Here is a 17789-nt window from a genome sequence, read left to right on the forward strand (position 1 = left end):
ACAGAAGGTCCTCCACCGTTGCTTTCCCATTTTTTGAAGGTGGCGCCGTATTTTTCGTTGAGCTCGTCGACATAAGACAAGGTCTAATGACGATTGAGTTCACCTACCCTTCCTTTGAGCTCTACGACGGATCGCGCGGAGGCGTTCATATTCAATATCAATCGCCGTTCTGAATGTAGGTGCACTAATAAACTTAGTTGTCTTCTGCACTGACGATGCAATAATGTCTTGTGTATCAGATGGTGAAGTGATGTCTCCGCAATACTCTTCGATACATGCATAGAATGTGGACCAATCAGTGCAGCGTACAGCAGATGTAGTTGATTGCACAAACCACTTGATCTGCCCATATGTTGGTATATGATCGCTCCCATGCATTTGTATGTCCAAGCACCAGCTGACGGAGGGCAGGAGGCTCTGAGATACGACAGTGAGGTCTAGGCTACTTCCGTAGGTAGTGCCGCGGATCAAAGTTGGATACCCATCGTTGATGACAATAAGACCTTCAGTGTCTATGAAGTCCATCAGGTTCCTGCCCAGACAGTTCATTGAGGCACTTCCCCAGTAACGATGATGAGCATTGAAGTCTCCAATAACAACAAGAAGGCCTGGGGAACCTTGTAACACAGTGGATAGGTAGGAGAGGTCAAGTCTTTGTCTAGGAGGTATGTAGGCGCCGATGATCGAGAACACATGTAACTTATGTTCTAGTGTCACACGCAGATATTCATTGCTGTCATGTGGAGTGATCGTGTGCTGAACAAACGTCATGTCACTGTGTATACACATAAACACTTTGCTCTTGTGTCTATGTTCACGTGACCAGAGCTTAACGTATCCGGAAAGGCGAAATTCCGGCGTGAGATTTGGCTCGCATATCACGATCACTGGGAAGCGCTATTTGAAAACCCGTTGCCTAAAGTGAAGCATGCGGCCGCATAGACCTCGAGTATTCCATTGCATTAAAACAAAATGAAGCACATTCTGTTCTAATGTCCAGTGTTTTATCGTGAGAGCCATGATCACCACGCTTATTTTAGAGCCGCTAATAGCGGCTCCATAGCATCTAACGCTTTCACGATGGATTGTGTAGTTGGCGTTGCCAATGCGGAGAGAAATGTACGCATAGTGTTTACTAGCTGTTTAAGCATGTCTATCATCTTCTCATTTCTGAGCCTTTCATTACCCTCCAGGCTCTTAGGGGGTACCGAAGGAGTATCCACACCTGAATCCCTTTGTGGTTGCGAAGGCTACTCTACAGCCGACGATGTTGGATGCATGTTGTATGACGCTTCATTCCTTGACGGGCGCGGATGTACTGGGCGAGGCACATCTTGTGTGTGCCGGCCTTGGTCTCTCTGTGGCACGTTTTACATCTAAGTACTCAAAGGAAGTGCCTCTTTCCCCCGGAACTTGCTCTGGGATCGGCGACGCCTTTGCCGCAACCGGCGCCTTTTCTTGCGGATGGAATCGGCAGCCTCCTTGTATGTGGAGTTTGTCTTTCCTCTGCAATTTTTGGGCACCCCTTGGATGTCGCTTCATGAGCTCCTGAGCAGTTTGCATGTTTCATAGCGCCAGTCTCACAGGAGTCTACCTGATGAGCACCACAACATCTTCGGCACGACGTAGGATTCTTACACACAACACTCACGTAGCCCAGTTTGAAACACTTGTGACACTGTAACAGCCGTGGCACGTAAGGACGCACTGAGTGCCTCACATAACCTACTTTGATCGATGCTGGCAAAGAGTCTGACTCGAAGGCCAGTTTGATGCACCGGGAGTGGCCAAATCGGTGGATGTCGAGGATTCGCACTGTCGACAATAGAAGAGATCGCAGGTCTTCATCTTTGATGTCAATTTCCACATCTGATACAGCACCAGTGCAGGTATCGTTGCCGTACGCTAAGAGTTAGCGAACTGCGATGTTGCCAACCACTTGAATGGCTTTCAAAACCTGCAATACTGCCTGAGAACCCACGTCCACCGTCAGAATGTTCTCCCGAGCATTAATGCGGATCTCTCACATGTCCTGAGGCTATTCGATTGAAGTATTTGGTCAGCGATTGTCTGAATCGAATCGTCTGAATCGGCAGGAACGAATTCAGATTCGTTCCTGCCGTAGTTGGGGTGTAGCCCATGGAGAAGACCCGTTCGTCACATCTGCTTTTATGAGTAGAATCACTGCCTCCAGACGTCCGGCGAAGCTTGCGCTTCAAGTGACGCGATTGGACTAGCGTGTAATCACTGTCCGATTCCATCTCTGCCGCTGTTGAGCTGTCAGATTAATCGGGAAGCCTATAGTCGGTGATGTCGCGGTTTCTCACGGGAAGGGCTACTGCCGCGGGACTCGCCTTGTCAGGAAGGCGCGGAGGTCCTCCATCCCCCATTCCGGAGGACGACGCCTTCGGGGAAGCTCCTGATATCTAGAAGTCACACAACTTTGTAGAACCACAGAACAAGGGCTTTCGTTCCGCACTTCTTCGTCTTCATTTTCCTTCTCGGGTAAATTTTTTATAGCCAGACCAGTGGTCTGATCTGGCTGTTAATTTTGCGCGTCGAAATATCCGCTTTTTTTCCTTACGCATGCGCTTTAAGATGTTATTAAACCATGGAGAGCGAGTACTCGACGAAACTTTTCTGTTAGGTACAAAACAATCAATTAGAGACAAAAGTTTTTTTTTTATAACATAACCAGTTGATTTCAACCTATCACTTCTCAAAACCCGAAAAGAACCGATCAACAAAGGCCTACAATTCCCTATTCATTCACTAATGTCTGCTTTACCGTAGTATTGGATGACCCTATCTTTTTTTTTTGGAAACCTCTGCCTGTAGAGTGAAGTGAATTATAAAGTAGTCGCTAATTCCCGGTGAATGAGTTATGCAAGAAGTGAGGTCTGGCGCAGAGGTAAGTATTAGGTCTAGAATGTTAGCGGGAGTGGTGGTTATGCGAGTGGGAAAGTGAACGAGCAGAGTTGAAGACCTGACACAAAGTTAAACATTCATTGCTTTCAGTTGACTTGTGTTTAAAGGTGACCCAGTCTTTTTTCCACCTGATGTCAGGAAAACTTTAGTCGCCAAGTATGAAGAGCGGCGATTTTGTGTATCTGACGAACCGCTGATTGACAACATGGTGGAGTTCATTACAGAAAGACGGTGATGCAGCTGGTGGCCGATAACAGACACAGAAAATTATTTCACGGGAATCAATGAGCACGCACACAGACACGAGCTCAAGTGAGGATACAATTGGAATGACATGGGAAGCAAGAGTACCGGCAACCACTAGCAGAACACCACCACCACCAGACCGTTATTCAAGATCACATCGGTAAAATTTGCAGCACTTTTCACAGTCCAAGATTTCTTCATTTTTAACGTTTGCAGAATGCCAAGTGTGTGCCATACCAACAATATCAGCAAAGCAGGAATCAATAGCGGGAGCAAATTCAACGCGCTTATTCAGAAAGCTCCGTACATTGGAATGAAAAATAGTGGTGTTTTTTTAGTAGGATCTAAGCAGACATACCTATTATGCACTGGAAGGGTCAGCACGTGCACATACTGTGCCCGCGCTATCTTGCGTGTCTGGTGATCGTGGTAAAGCAGTTTCACGTACGCTGTCACTTACTGCGCAGTAAACGTACGTTTCTTTTTTTTTCCTGACCAGTTTATTGATACAAAGCGAGTACGGCTTCCCGACTACCTTTGCAAATTCTGTTAATTTCCTTCTTCAGTTTCGCGTAGCTCTGCAATAATCTTCGCTGGCTGATACACTAGTCTCCTTGAGCCTACGTTTCTGCGCACAGATTGCATCCCTGACTTTAGACGACCAAAACTTGATTACGAAATTGGTCGAGTCTTTTTATCGTTGTAGGATCCTAACCTGTGCGCTCAAGAAACTTCTGAGTCAGAAATTTGTACTTTAAGGTCACGAGAGAAAACATCTTGAACAAGACCTTCTGACTGAGTCCACGTCTCACTCTGGCAGTCCGGTATTCCAAATAACAATAGGTTATCTCGACTGGATCTGTCTTCAAGATCGTCCAATCGAGAACTGAGTGCCTGGCCTTCCAATCTTACAGCTTTGGTGAGTAGACGTGGTGCATCATTGAGAACTGCAGAACCATTGAATGATTCGACGAAACATTCAACCGTGGATAACCTTACTGTTAAGTTAGTGATGGTTTGTACTAGGGCCTCCTGTTTTGTCTTTAGGTCGTGAAGAGCTTCTATGACTTAGCATGACGGTGGTCAACTTTTTCTGGAAGTTTACTGATAGCATCAAGGAATTCTTTGTTAGTAGGACCAAGGTTTAGTTCAATGTCATCGCAACATATTAAGAGTATTGTGAGGAATATGCGTTTACACAAGCACTCAAAGAGCACACTTGGGCACGGTAGGAGCAGCAGGCAGTTGCTTGTCCGTTTACAATAAAGAGGAGAGAGGGGGGGTTTACTGGCCTACACAAAAAGCAAGATCGGTTTTTGAGCGACTGCATAGCTTGCGTTCCACCGTGCTCACTCTAGGGGCATAGGATTTCCAGTGTCCTTATATCCTCCTGCATCGCTGCAGTCACCAGCAGTGTTGTCGATCTGCTGACCATGAAAATGATGCCACCGTTAAAGCAGGGCTGATGATATGAAGACGCGTTATTGGGGATCAGAGCTGTCCGCAACACTGTTGATGGACAGCGAGTAATCGCTGGATTTGTAGGTTGTAGCCACGTGCCAGACCGAGCGATAAGCATGGAAGGGATGACACCGTTAAAGCTGGGCTGACGACATGAACCCGCATTATTGGAGATCGGGGCCGTCAGCAACACTGTTGATGGACAACCGCTAATCGCTGGATCCGTAGGTGGTGACCACGCGCCGGACCGAGCGACAAACCGCACAAAAAGCAAGATTGGATTTTTGAGCGACTCCATGGCTACCGGTCCACCACGCCCCCTCTAGGCTATATAAATAAATATAAATATAAATGGTATGTTTTATTATATATTTTATATGAATGGCTGGCTGGTGTGCTTCACTTCATTTCATTTATTTGCTCTAAGGGTCTATAACATTACAGAGAGAAGAACGTAATATGGTGCAATTAAATGAAGTGAGTGGAAATGGCAGTCTTCAAATTCTTGTCACCCACAGCCCTCCCGGCAGGGCTGCTCTGATGCGCTGGGACGATCCTCTACCTTTCTCCCTCCTACACTCTCTCTCTTTTCATCCCCTCTCCCCTACCCTGGTGGCGGTAAGCCGTACTCCCGCATGGGTTGCAGAAAATAGTGCTAGCCTTTCCTCGTTCCCCACAAGAACCACTTCTCTCAATGATGGAGGCCAAGTCGGCGGGAATGTGGCTGCAGTCCGTGCTTGTGGTTGGTACAAAAGAATGCAAATGCATATTACTACGATTAGAAGCCCCAACTTTGAACTGGTGGTCACTGCGTAAAAAAATGAAATAGGGTGATGTGAAGATTGAGTTACGTAGGACAAGGTTGGAATTGTATACTTTATGGAAAAGTTGAGCAAATTTACCTAGAAGTGAAAGATCAGGCAAATTAATAGATGATTTAATTCATGTTACACTTGTAGCTCCACAATGGCTCGGTAAAATTAAAAGAGCAGAAATATTTTGAATGCAGATCGATAACGATTGACTATGTTGGTCCCAGATGGAGTAGTCATATTCGTGTTTTTAACGGACTAGAGCTTTGTAGAAAAGGAGCTTTGGGTTAGTAGGAGTGATGGAGAATTTGCTCTTTATGTAACCAATGGAACGGTTAGCATTAATTACTACGTGTTCAATCGTGGTTTACCGTGGAACGTTCTCGGCGATCTAAACGCCAGATTACTTGTAGTTGCTGACTTTGAAACGGGGAGCGGTATTAGGGAAATAATTACAGGGTACAAAATGAATCATATGGCGGGTAATTCTCATGACCCTACATTTGTTAACATTAAGCTGAAATTAAGCAAGTATTACACCATACAGAAACATTGTCAAGGTCAGGTAGAAGTGTAACATGGTCTTCGGAAGTTAGTTCTTCGCAGCAAACTACACAATCATCGGCAAATTGCTTCATATAGAACAATATATTACAAGGTAAATCATTAATGTACTCGAGAAAATTAACAGTCCCCAAACAGGTTCTTCAAGAACACCAGATTTTACAAGACAGGGCAGATGTATGACCACAAGCTGTTACGAACTGTACTTCGTTAGATAAAATACATTTCATTCTGTCTAAAACACTCGGGTTGTATGTACAGTGGACTTAATTTTAGAAGCAGAATTTAATGGAAGGCAGAATCGAGCGCTTTAGCAAAGTCAATGCCATTTCTAGCTGCCGTATCTCCTACTGCCACATCTACACTCAGTAAATTGCGATACAATAAACGTTCCCCCTGCATCTTTCAACACCTAGCTTTTGCTTTGCTAGTCTCCGCTGACCACATGGCACGCCAACAACTTCTAAAGTCTTGGCGCAAGCCTGCAGTGTTGCGCTGTTGGTTGCCCGCCTACTTTAGCGTAGCCGACACCGCATAAGCCATTCAAGCTCCTAGAACAGCATGCCATGGCTCTAGTGAGCCCATCCTGACACCCGTTTCTCGACATGGCACTGCGGTTGTTGTGTCTGCTGTTCTGTGGAGCACACAGCGTTCACTGCGAAACGGCGCAGCACCGCCATACAGGCCCTTTCCTTGGTGCTTCTCAGAATTGACTCTTGTAGGCGGTGTGCGTGCGCATGATTCCACCACAAGTTCGGTTTAATGTACTTTTTGCCAATCGATTGTTACTTGAGCCCTCTGATATGCCACACGTACAGTTAATACGAAGACATGGCTTATGTAATTAGAACTTGTGCTTCACACTCTCAAAGCTTGGAAGGCCGCCTAAAGGAGTTCCTTAAAGCTACGTCCCGATGAAAGCCTTAAACTGCTAGGTGCCCTCGAGCTTTAGGAAGCGCTGCTTCTGCTTTCACATTAAAAGTCGCTTAGAATTTTTTTACATGTCACAGGCTTCAATCAAGTACTGCTATAGATTTTATTGTCCGTGTCATCGCAGTACCAAGAAGATTGTTTATGAGGGGGTGTTCTTAATGTTCTAAGGTCCTGTTTCGTCTTGCCTCGTTAATCTCGACTTACTTTCAATGTTCCTTCCTTTCTGGCCTTTATACCAACCATGTGGAGTGGCAGTGCAAAATCTCTGCTCGGCTAGCCCCCTTTCCAGCTCTCGATAAACCTTCTCCATCTCTCTCTCTCTGTTACCCACTTGCTCTCAGGATGGTTATCTAGTGTTGGCTGCCCATATATTATTTTCGTTCGTACCGCTAATTTTGGCGCTGTTGTTACTCTTCTTGCTGCTTCTATTGCCATTGTGTTGCTGTCATTGTCCGGTTTTCTTTTCCTTTAGTGATCGTGTGCATAGCCGCTGCGGGGAGTCGCATGGCAACAGTAGATACGTTTAGTTTTTGCTAAAGGCTACAGACATTTTGGAGAAGAATCAAAGCAATACGAAATAACATAATGTACCACAAGAAAGCAGCAGTTTCTGCCAAAAGGCGAACCATTGATGGCGATGGTTCACAATTATTTTAGTTTCGCAGTGGTTCGAGTTCGATGGTTCACAAATAATTAGACAGCAGTACGAAGTCTCGTTAGCAGTTTTATCGGTGGTATAAATAGCAGTCAACATTCGCTTGCTAAATAAATTAACAAGCATGGTGCTTCCTAGCAAGCGCACACAGGCAAACGGGAACAGGTCTCACTCTATGGCCACTGACATTCGCTCTCAGAATGCAGGCGTGATGAAGAGCAACAGCAGCGACAAGCGCACGCTTCGTGCTGCCTATAGCTTCAACGCGTCTTAGGAACTTGCGATTACGCCACCTCCACACTAGGCACGTTGGAACACAGCGCTGAACTTGATGAAGTGAACCTGGCTTCGGGCTCTCGCAAAGCGGGCGCTGGAAGAGAAGAGGACGAAGCAGAGTAAAGCAGGCGACCGCAGTTAGCGACTCTTGACGTAGCGAAAGCTTACGATGGCGTCGAGTACCCACTTCTCCTGGACAAATTAGTCCTTCAATATTCCTAAATATATAACGGCTTAAATTTTCGAATTTCTACAAACCAGAACATTTATTGCTTTTCAAAACGGTGTTTCTTCGACAAAATTGTAGGAGGTAAGAGGGGTGCCCCAGGAGCTATTCTTTCTCCACTACTATATAACCTGTTGATGAGTTCATTCCCACTACGCGTGGATGTGCATGTGTATGTCTATGCAAAAGGCATCGCTTCTTTCGAGGCAGCAAGAGGCATCAATTCCCTTTGCCTGTCTTTGCGAATACACCTTTATACGCTAGAGACGTGGCTTCGCAATCTTCATCTCTCACTAAACATAAACAAAAAGTGAAGTTGATGTCTTTCAGCTTTCCGTGCCGTACAGTTAATCTTAGTATATCTTAGTATATCATATTCCCCAGGTAGAGTCGCTTAAGTACGTCGGTATCACATATGACAGAAAACTTAACTGGCGTTCTCACATATAAAATACTCAACGAAAGGGAGACGAGCCATGGATATACTACGCAGGATCAGTAACCGCCGTTCTGGGATGTGAAGTAACACACTGATCATAATTTACTGTATTTATGCACGACTGATTCTAGAATATGGCTGTGCTTTGTTTTCCGGAAGTGCAAAATATGAAATAAGACCACTTGCTCTTTTAGAGTGAGAAGTGCTTCCACTATGTTTCGGTGTCCCTAAATTCCATACTGAGAATGTGCTATACGATCCCACTACAGGGTCCCACTACAGTTCTTTGACTTTGGGACCCTCGTCTGTATATTCGTCATGTAATTACTTCTGTTTTGGAACCAATAAATCTGAATCTGAATCTGAATCTGATGAAGCGTGATAACCTTTTCTTCAGACGATATTCCACGTGTTTATTGTTTAGACCTGGTTAAGAACTTATGAATCTCCTCTACGACGTAGGCAAATAATAGGCATTTATTTGTGAACCAAATTCATTTTTTTAGAACACATGACCGCGGTTGCACATCCCACAGGTTGTCTTTGTGCAGGGACATTTAGCACCTTTAAATGTTCATGTTAGGGAAATCATTCCGTTTGATAGGTCCATGTTGTCACTCAAGAATGAATTCGCGGACACTTTTCCCAATAACGCTAAATTGCTGCTCGCAACGTATTTGAATGGCCCTTTGCAACACTATTTGGCCCATTTCCCAATATATGTAATACCGACTGATGCTTCTTCGTGTGAAGAGAAGGCAGGCGTGGGATTCTACTCACCATTCCGTCGATTGGTCTTTTTCAGTTCACCTGCCATATTACACATCAATTTTTCAGGCCGAACTTCTGGCAATAGTTCTTACTTTGCGAAAGTTACCCCTTTATGTACGAGGCTGAATCAGAAAGCCCGTGGCCTTATTATTTATTACCTAAAATAAGGTACACCCAGGTGAATACAGACATACGTACTATTCTACGTACCTGACACTATTCTTCCACATAGCTCCCACACCGGTTCACACACTTGTCCCATCGCAGCGCTAAATTTTAGATGCCCCTGTGCCGTGTTCTCGTCAGTCAGCGACGCACGGGACCTTGCCGAACGCTAATTGTAGTGCAAGTCTTCACGGCCTTTTGCGAACTCACAACAACTGCACCTCACACTTCTCAAAGCGAGACACCCTTCCCCATACGTGGTGCTGCATTCCCCTGTGGATTTCGGTAGGCGTTCGTCCCTTAACCCATAGAAAACGAAACACAGTTTTTTGCTCGCACGCCGTGGACGTGTAAAGAGCAACCGCCATCTTCAACAACTGACAGCAGTGCCGTGCAGTGCAGCTACCTGCAGATAAGGACGGGCCGATCCAAAAAAGATCCACCACTGGGAATGAATATGTTGACTTCGCATTTACAGCGTTAATTTGGATTGAAACAAATAGGGGCGCAGACCTTCTTATTCGCCCTCGTATAAGAGTTGTTACCTTCACAGATTCTCATTCTGTGTGCAGCGCGCTTAACGCGTCTAGAAACTTGACACGTTTTATGGATTAGCTCAGCCCCACTGAAGTTTAGTTCATCTAGTATGGGTACCAGGCCACCGAGACATTCACCTTAATGAAATAGCTGATTCTCAGCACAAGCTTCGTTAAATATTCCGGTGATATCTGTGCGGCCGACAACTACGTATGTCAATGCGGTAACATATAGGCACTTTTCTTTCATCGTAGACAGAAAAAGCCTTTGATTAGAAACATCTACGGCCTTTGTGCATCTAAATTAATCTTAGACCCGACAGCAGTGGCGTAGCTAGGTCGTCTGGCACCCGGGGCCCTTAGCTCTTCTGTCACCCCTCCCCCCCCCCCATGGATGTAGTCGAGGAAGGCGAGGATATCGACAATTTTCGGGTGTCTTCAGACGTATATGACCCCCCCCCCTCCCCTACTGGCCCCGTGCACCCGGGGTCCACGGCCCCCCGGCCCCCCCTATTGCTACGCCACTGCCCGACAGTGGTGTCCTAACCGACAATTCAAAGTATCATTTGCCAAATTACGCTGCCGTATTCCACCACTTAATATTTACTTGAGGAGATGCGGTTTGACCGTACCCCCTTTATGCTACTCTGCATTGAACCGGGATCCATTGATCACTTTTTACTATTGTGTCGGGGGCTTTCTACTCAACAAAAACGATGCTTGGAAGTTCTGCTACGCAATCTAGGACTGTCTTTAAGCAGTACTGTTCTACTATCACTTGGAGCAACGGTATTAGGATACAGTCACAGGACTGTTTGTAGAGGCATTTATGCTTACCTCTTTAACACATAAATATTACCTTATTATTTCCCATTTTTCTTGATTGAGCTATTCCTCCTTCAACAAATTATCAATTTAGAAAATTCAAATAACAAAAACTCAGTCATGGTAATATTATTAGTACTGTTCAAAATTTAGCTTACTGATTCTTTAGGTATTCCCTTTACTTTAGATATTTCTATAATAAGATCGTGTTACTATTTCTATCTATGCAATACTGACCACCTTATTATACACTGTTATTTTATTTATTATCAGTTTCTTTGTGATCATCGATGAATGACTCGTTTCCCTTTGTTTATTTTTTATCATATGACCACCCGATTCTTGGCCTATCCCCCAAAGTAGGTTTGGGCCATGAAGCAAGTTATCATCATCAGCAGAAGCAGTAGGGACGGCCTGTTCTCTGTTTCTCTTCTCTACAATAGCGCAGCCGGCTGAAACGCAGCCTAAGGCACCCCAGCCTTAAGCGCAGTCCTCGTGAGACCACGCCGTCCTGTACATCTCCTGCGGCGAGGGAAGGTCATCCACGCTTCCCTTCCTATCGATCTCTTCCACAGGATATCATCGACTTCTGAGCCGCCAGGTGGATGCCGTTCACGCTCCCCTGGCCACGCTTTCGGCTCCAGTGAGTACTGCGGCCACCGCCGCTTCTGGCTCAACGGACGCCATTCACACTTCCTGGGCAATGGGTCCGGCTGGCGCTAGTACTGCGGCTACCGCATCACCGTGCATGGATTCAGCCCCTGGCTCAACGGGCGACTCAGCCATGTCGACGGAACTCATGCGAGCCCTATCACTGCTATCACAGCAGGTGAACTAGATCGTTTCGGCCACCTCCAGCTTCCTGGCCGCAACCTCACCATCGCCGGTGCTCTCGGAGCTACAAAAGTTTGGTGGATTTCAGATTTCATTCTTGGGGGTGCAAGCAGCCAACACGCTGGGCGCTCGTCATGCCTGGCCAGACAACATGATAATGACTGGTTACAGCACGGTGGCTTCGAGGTGGCGCCAAGGCGTCGTACATCTACAAAGGCCACAAGTACCGCTCCTAGGCAGAATGCAGCGCAGCTTTGATAATTGCTATCCGCCCTCTCGCATGTGCATAAAACGAGCCCGACCATCACTTCTCCGCGGACGGTGCTCGGGAGATACGCTGGTTGAAGCGCCAGTCATGCCCAGCAACGCCTCAACACAGACGCCTGGTGGCTGCCCAGCCGCACACGCCGGCTTTCCATTCGTTGTCGTCGGACCCACCCCGGACGGTTGGAAGCACGCGGCGATTACTGATTCTACTTCAGGCCACCACCGTGCGGCGCATTACAAGCCGACACCATCGGCCGCACAACCCATAAATACGCAGCAGACCACCACGGCTGCTTCGACTTGGTAGTCTACGCCAGCCGAACTGCTGCCGCGGCAACACAGTGAAGCTCAGGAGTCTCACCGCTAAAGCTGCACCCGGCAGGTTTTTGCTTCATGGGCACGCAGCCCGCTCCGTAGCAGACCACGGATGTGAGCCATTTTTTTCCATCGCGGATCTGGGACTCTGCGTGGGCATCCGACACCACATTGTAACTTCCAAAGACGGTGACCACATACAGTCATTTGCAGTCAGTGACGTGGCTCCCAATTTATCAACGTCGGGGCACATGGAGGCACCAGCACCTCTAGTACTTCAGGCACTAGCACTCAAGGAAGCCGATATGCCCACGGATCACAGTATGCAGATGAGTTCTGACCCGTCAGATGCTAGGATTTCAACACGCTCATTGGCCAAAATGAGTGGCTGTTCTCCCGGCATTGAGTCGGGCCTGAGGAAGCAAAAGTTCGCTACAAGCGGTATCTACAAAGCGATACTATAAATGGCTCTGCAAACGTTCCTGTGGCTGTATCTAAATACCGTTGGTCCAAGTGACAACACAACAGTACTGTTTAAAGGCAGTTCTAGATTGCGTAACAGAATTTCCGAGCATCGTTTTCGTTAAGTAGAAAACCGCCGACACAATAGTAAAAAGTGATCGATGGATCCCGGTTCATTGCAGAGTTAGCATAAAGGGGGTACGGCCAGACCACATCTGTGCAAGTAAATATAAAGTGGTGGAATACGGCAGCGTAATCTGTCAAATGATACTTAGAATTGTCGGCAACGACCGTCCACGAGTATGCCAGGACCTGTGGCCTGAACTGCGCTCCACAGAAATCGGAGCTGCTCATAGTACAGCCCGGAAGACCAAAGAAAGAGCCGCCGCCAAACATAATCATCACCATCGACGGCACAGAGATCAAACCAACGCAGCAGATCCGGATACTGGGCCTGCTGTTGCGCAGCGACGGCAAGGCGCACGCAGCCGTCAACAAAATCAAGACCACATCCGAGCAAGTCCTCAGCATGATCCGGAGAGTCACCAGCCGGAACAGAGGAATCAAACAAGAAGACGCACTGCGCCTGGTGCAGGCATTCGTCGTGTCACGCGTAACGTACTCCGCCCCGTACCTCCAGCTTGCGAAGGTGAACCGCGATACGCTGAACACGACGATAAGGAAAGCAGTAAAACTCGCCATGGGCATCCCAGTCTACTCGTCAACGCAGAAGCTGCTGGAAATGGGTGCCCACAACACGGTGGAAGAGCTGGTGGAAGCACACCTATCCCACCAGAGGGTAAGGCTGAGCCGGATAGAGCACGGTCGGGCCGTCCTACGCAAGATAGGATGGCAAATTGAACAGCTACCGACAACGGAGCCGCTCCCCACAATGTGGAGAGACATTATTAAGACCAAGCCCCTCCCCCGGAACATGCAGCCGGGGAGGAACAACGAGAGACGCTCTGCGCGGGCCAAGGCACTGGCTCGACAGCTGGAAGAGGACCCCGAGATCCTCTACGCGGACGCCTCACTTCCCAAACACGGAACCAGAGCAACGGCGGTCGTCACCACCATCGATAAACTTGTCACAGGCGCGTCGATACGGACGACGAATACAGCCGAAGCAGAAGAAGTGGCCGTGGCCCTCGCACTCGCACAACCGGGAGTGAGGACCGTTGTCACAGACTCCCAGACCGCCTACGCAAGCTACCGCAAGGGGAATATCTCTTCCGTTGCACTAGCGATCCTCAACAAATGCAAATCACCGGGGCGGGCCATTGAGCTCGTGTGGGTCCCGGCTCACTCGCAAGTGGAAGGCAACGCACTCGCCGACCACTATGCCCGAGAACTATCGATCCGGGCCGAGGACGAGCCAGGGCTACCGCACCCCGTGACAAGCTACAAGGAAATCACGCAAATGTACAGAAGCAGCAGATGTAGGCTTCCCCGTCCGCATCCGCAACTCAACCGAATTCAGCAAACGATCGTGCGCCGCACGCAAGCGGGGTCGCTAGCGAATCCAGTGTTCTTGCATAAGATGTTCCCGACAGAGCATGACACTTCATGCCCTTTTTGCAGACGGTCAAAAGGCACTCTAGCACACATCCTTGCAGAGTGCACTAAGCTCAAGAACCCCCCACCATCCCTACCCCCCACCCTTCCCAGACCCAACCCCCCCGAGCGATGGGAGACCTTGTGGTCCAGCCCCGACCTACCGACCCAGCTCGCGCTGGCGGCTAGGGGCCAGGAACTGCTGGACACATATGGGACCTGAGAATAAGGTTCCACCCAATCTGGTGCCAGCGCGCACCAACCGTCACTAAGGGCTCAGCACAAAAGTTGATTCTCTCTCTCTGTCGGTTAGGACAGCATTGTCGGGTCCAAGAATAATTTAGATGCATAAAGGCCGTAGGAGTTTCTAATGAGAGGCTTTTTCTGTCTTCGATGAAAGAAAAGTGCCTATATCTTGCCGCATTGACATACGTAGTTGTCGGCAGCACAACTATCACCGGACGATTTACCGAAGCTCGTGCTAGAGAATGAGATATTTCATTAAGGTGAATGTATCGGTGGCCTGCTACCCATACTAGATGAACTAAACTTAAGTGGTGCTAAGCTACTGCAGAAAACGTCTCCAAAGCTGTCAAATTTGTAGACGCGTTAAGCGCGCTTCATGCAGAAAGAAACCCTGTGAAGATAACTATTGTACGAGGGTGAATCAGAAAGTCTGTGCTACCCCCCCCCCCCGTTTTTTTTCTCAGAGAGAAGACGCTACGGAGTGCGGATGCACATCACGTCAGCTCCGCATTTTTCTTGTGATTATCGGTGGAAAATCCCATTTTGAGGAGAAACCTATTGATAATAAAAAAAACAAGTGGCAAGGACCCCACGGATACCATTCTCTACCAGGTGGGCCCGTGTTTCGGCCGTCAATCGTTCCTTTCTCCCACTACGGGGGGGGGCAACAGGGGGCGAGGGGGAGAAGAGATTTACGCCTAACGCGAACGTCTCGACGCCTCGAACGTGTCTGCCATGGCGGTGGTTGAGAGAACACGGCAAACACCACCTCATGGGAGACAAGTGCAAGGCTAGGTACAAGATACCGTACCTGGTCAGGAGACGCCACTGGGGATGACGGAGGAGGGAATAAGAAGAGGCTGAAAAGGAAGAGTACTACTACCACAACTACAAAGACGCCAGAGGGAAGAACAGGAATAAGCACAAGCCTGTAGTGAGCAAGCAGCCATCAACCTACAAAGAAGAGGCAAGCAGGAAAAACTACGGACGAGACCAGTCCGGTTCTTTCCGAGACTGCCCGGGGAAGTCGGTCGCGAACGATCCAGGTCCAGGGCCAGATCGTGGACGAGATTAAGGTCGAGGTCCGGTTCGAGAACTAATCGAGGGGTGACGGGAGCAAAAGACAGGTTAGCTGGGCGAGCGTAGTCTCCGGCACTGCTACTCAATCGCCTAAAGCTAAGGGGTCCGCCCTAGAACAGGAAATGACACGGATTAGAAGCACGTTAGAACAGATTACCCGAGGGAATCCAACGCTTGAAGATGAGATCAAGCAGCTTAGGGCAGAAAACACGAAGCTACAGCAACAAAGAAATTATAGCCACACACCCTCCCCCAGTAGGACGACGACGCCTAGTCGAGCTCCAACTCCCGTTCCCACACAAGCGAACGGGGAAGCACCACCTCACAAAAGGAGGCCGCAAGAAGTGCTTCAGGTAAAGAGCGTCTTTGCTCGGACAGGCGCCAACCAGAATATGAAACAGCGTGCCCAACTACACGACACCAGATCTCACATTTACGAAGAATGTAGCAGATTATCAATTGACAAACATGCAGGAAAGCTTAGGTAGTGACCACTACATCATAGTCACAACGGTAAGAGCAGGCCCAAGGAAGAAGAGGGGCAGAGAACTGAAATTTGTAGAATCGGACTCTTTCCCCAAAATCCGACACGAAGATGCGGAATAAATTATAATGGACATCGAGAAATGGGCAGACAAACCGAAAAAAAGCATTAAAAGAGCAACCAAAACTGTTCCAGAGTAGACAGGGGCAGAGGAGATGGTTAGCAGATTATTGCAGATTTGGGAAGCGAAAGGTAGTATGCTGAAAAGATGGAAAAGGCAAAAATGCAATTGCAAATTAAGGAAGAGAATTGTAGAATTAAACAAGGGAATCAAGATACATGCAAATACGCTAACGAAACAAAGGTGGGAAGCCACGTGCGACTTGATGGAAAGGCAGCTGGGAATGTCGAAGACCTGAAAGATTCTCCGATGCCTCTTGGACCCCGGGAGTACAAAAACCATACAAAGACAAAATCTGCAGAAGGTTATACACAGCTACGACGCTACAGAAGGAGAGCTCTTTCGAGAGCTCCGAAAGATGTACGTTGGAGATGCGGATAGAGAACGACTCCCGGATTACCTAGGTAACGAGAATCCTGATCTCGATACCCCCATTACGGAGGCAGAAGTCAGATATGAACTTACCAGGCTCAACCCGAAATCTGCACCAGGACTTGATAGGACTAGCAACAAAACACTCAGGAACCTCAACGATGTATCCCTCCGAGCTCTCGTGGACTACATGAATAACATCTGGTAGCACGGTGACATTCCAAGTCAATGAAAATCAGCCAAAATCATTTTTATGCCAAATCCTGGAAATAAACCACGACTCATGAACTTAAGGCTCATATCGCTAACATCCTGCATCGGTAACTCATGGAACATGTGCTTTCCATGCGCATCACGAGATACATGGAATATGGACGACTTTACTTACATGCCATGGTTGGATTTGGACCCAAGTTATCTAGGCAGGATACTATGCTCAAACTAATACATCAGATCATGGATGCGGGTGAGAAAACTCTAAACATCAAGGCGATACTAGGTCTCGATCTAACTAAGGCCTTCGACACTGTTACGCACAAGGCAGTACTACAAAATCTTCAAGAGCTGGATGTACGACGTAAAACATACGCTTACATCAACGACCTCTTGAGGGATCTTACGCCAAAGGTTTCAATTCGACAATCCAAATTGGAGGCGCTCGAGCTAGGTAATAGGGGTACCCCACAGGGTTCAGTCCTATCTTCCTTGCTATTCAATGTGGCAATGATCGGTCTTCCTGCGAGACTCGAAAAGATAGGACTCGGACAGCCTATACGCGGACAACACCCACTGGGTGACGGCTGGAAGCGATGGGCATGTGGAAGACATCCTCCAAACAGCAGTAAACATAGTAGAAGACTACATGAGAGACAATGGACTGAGATGTTCCTCGCAAAAACCAGAACTTCTGCTCTATAATTCCACATGCAGGAGTAGGAGAAGCATTATGGAAAGGCCCAACATTGTGGTCCCAGTAAAATGCATCAGGGAAACGATAGAGGTCGGTTCTCAGGCTCTCCTATAGAGGAGAGACAATGGACTGAGATGTTCCTCGCAAAAACCAGAACTTCTGCTCTATAATTCCACATGCAGGAGTAGGAGAAGCATTATGGAAAGGCCCAACATTGTGGTCCCAGTAAAATGCATCAGGGAAACGA

This window comes from Dermacentor albipictus, chromosome 1 (genome assembly GCF_038994185.2).
Source record: "Dermacentor albipictus isolate Rhodes 1998 colony chromosome 1, USDA_Dalb.pri_finalv2, whole genome shotgun sequence".
Lineage (NCBI taxonomy): Eukaryota > Metazoa > Arthropoda > Arachnida > Ixodida > Ixodidae > Dermacentor > Dermacentor albipictus.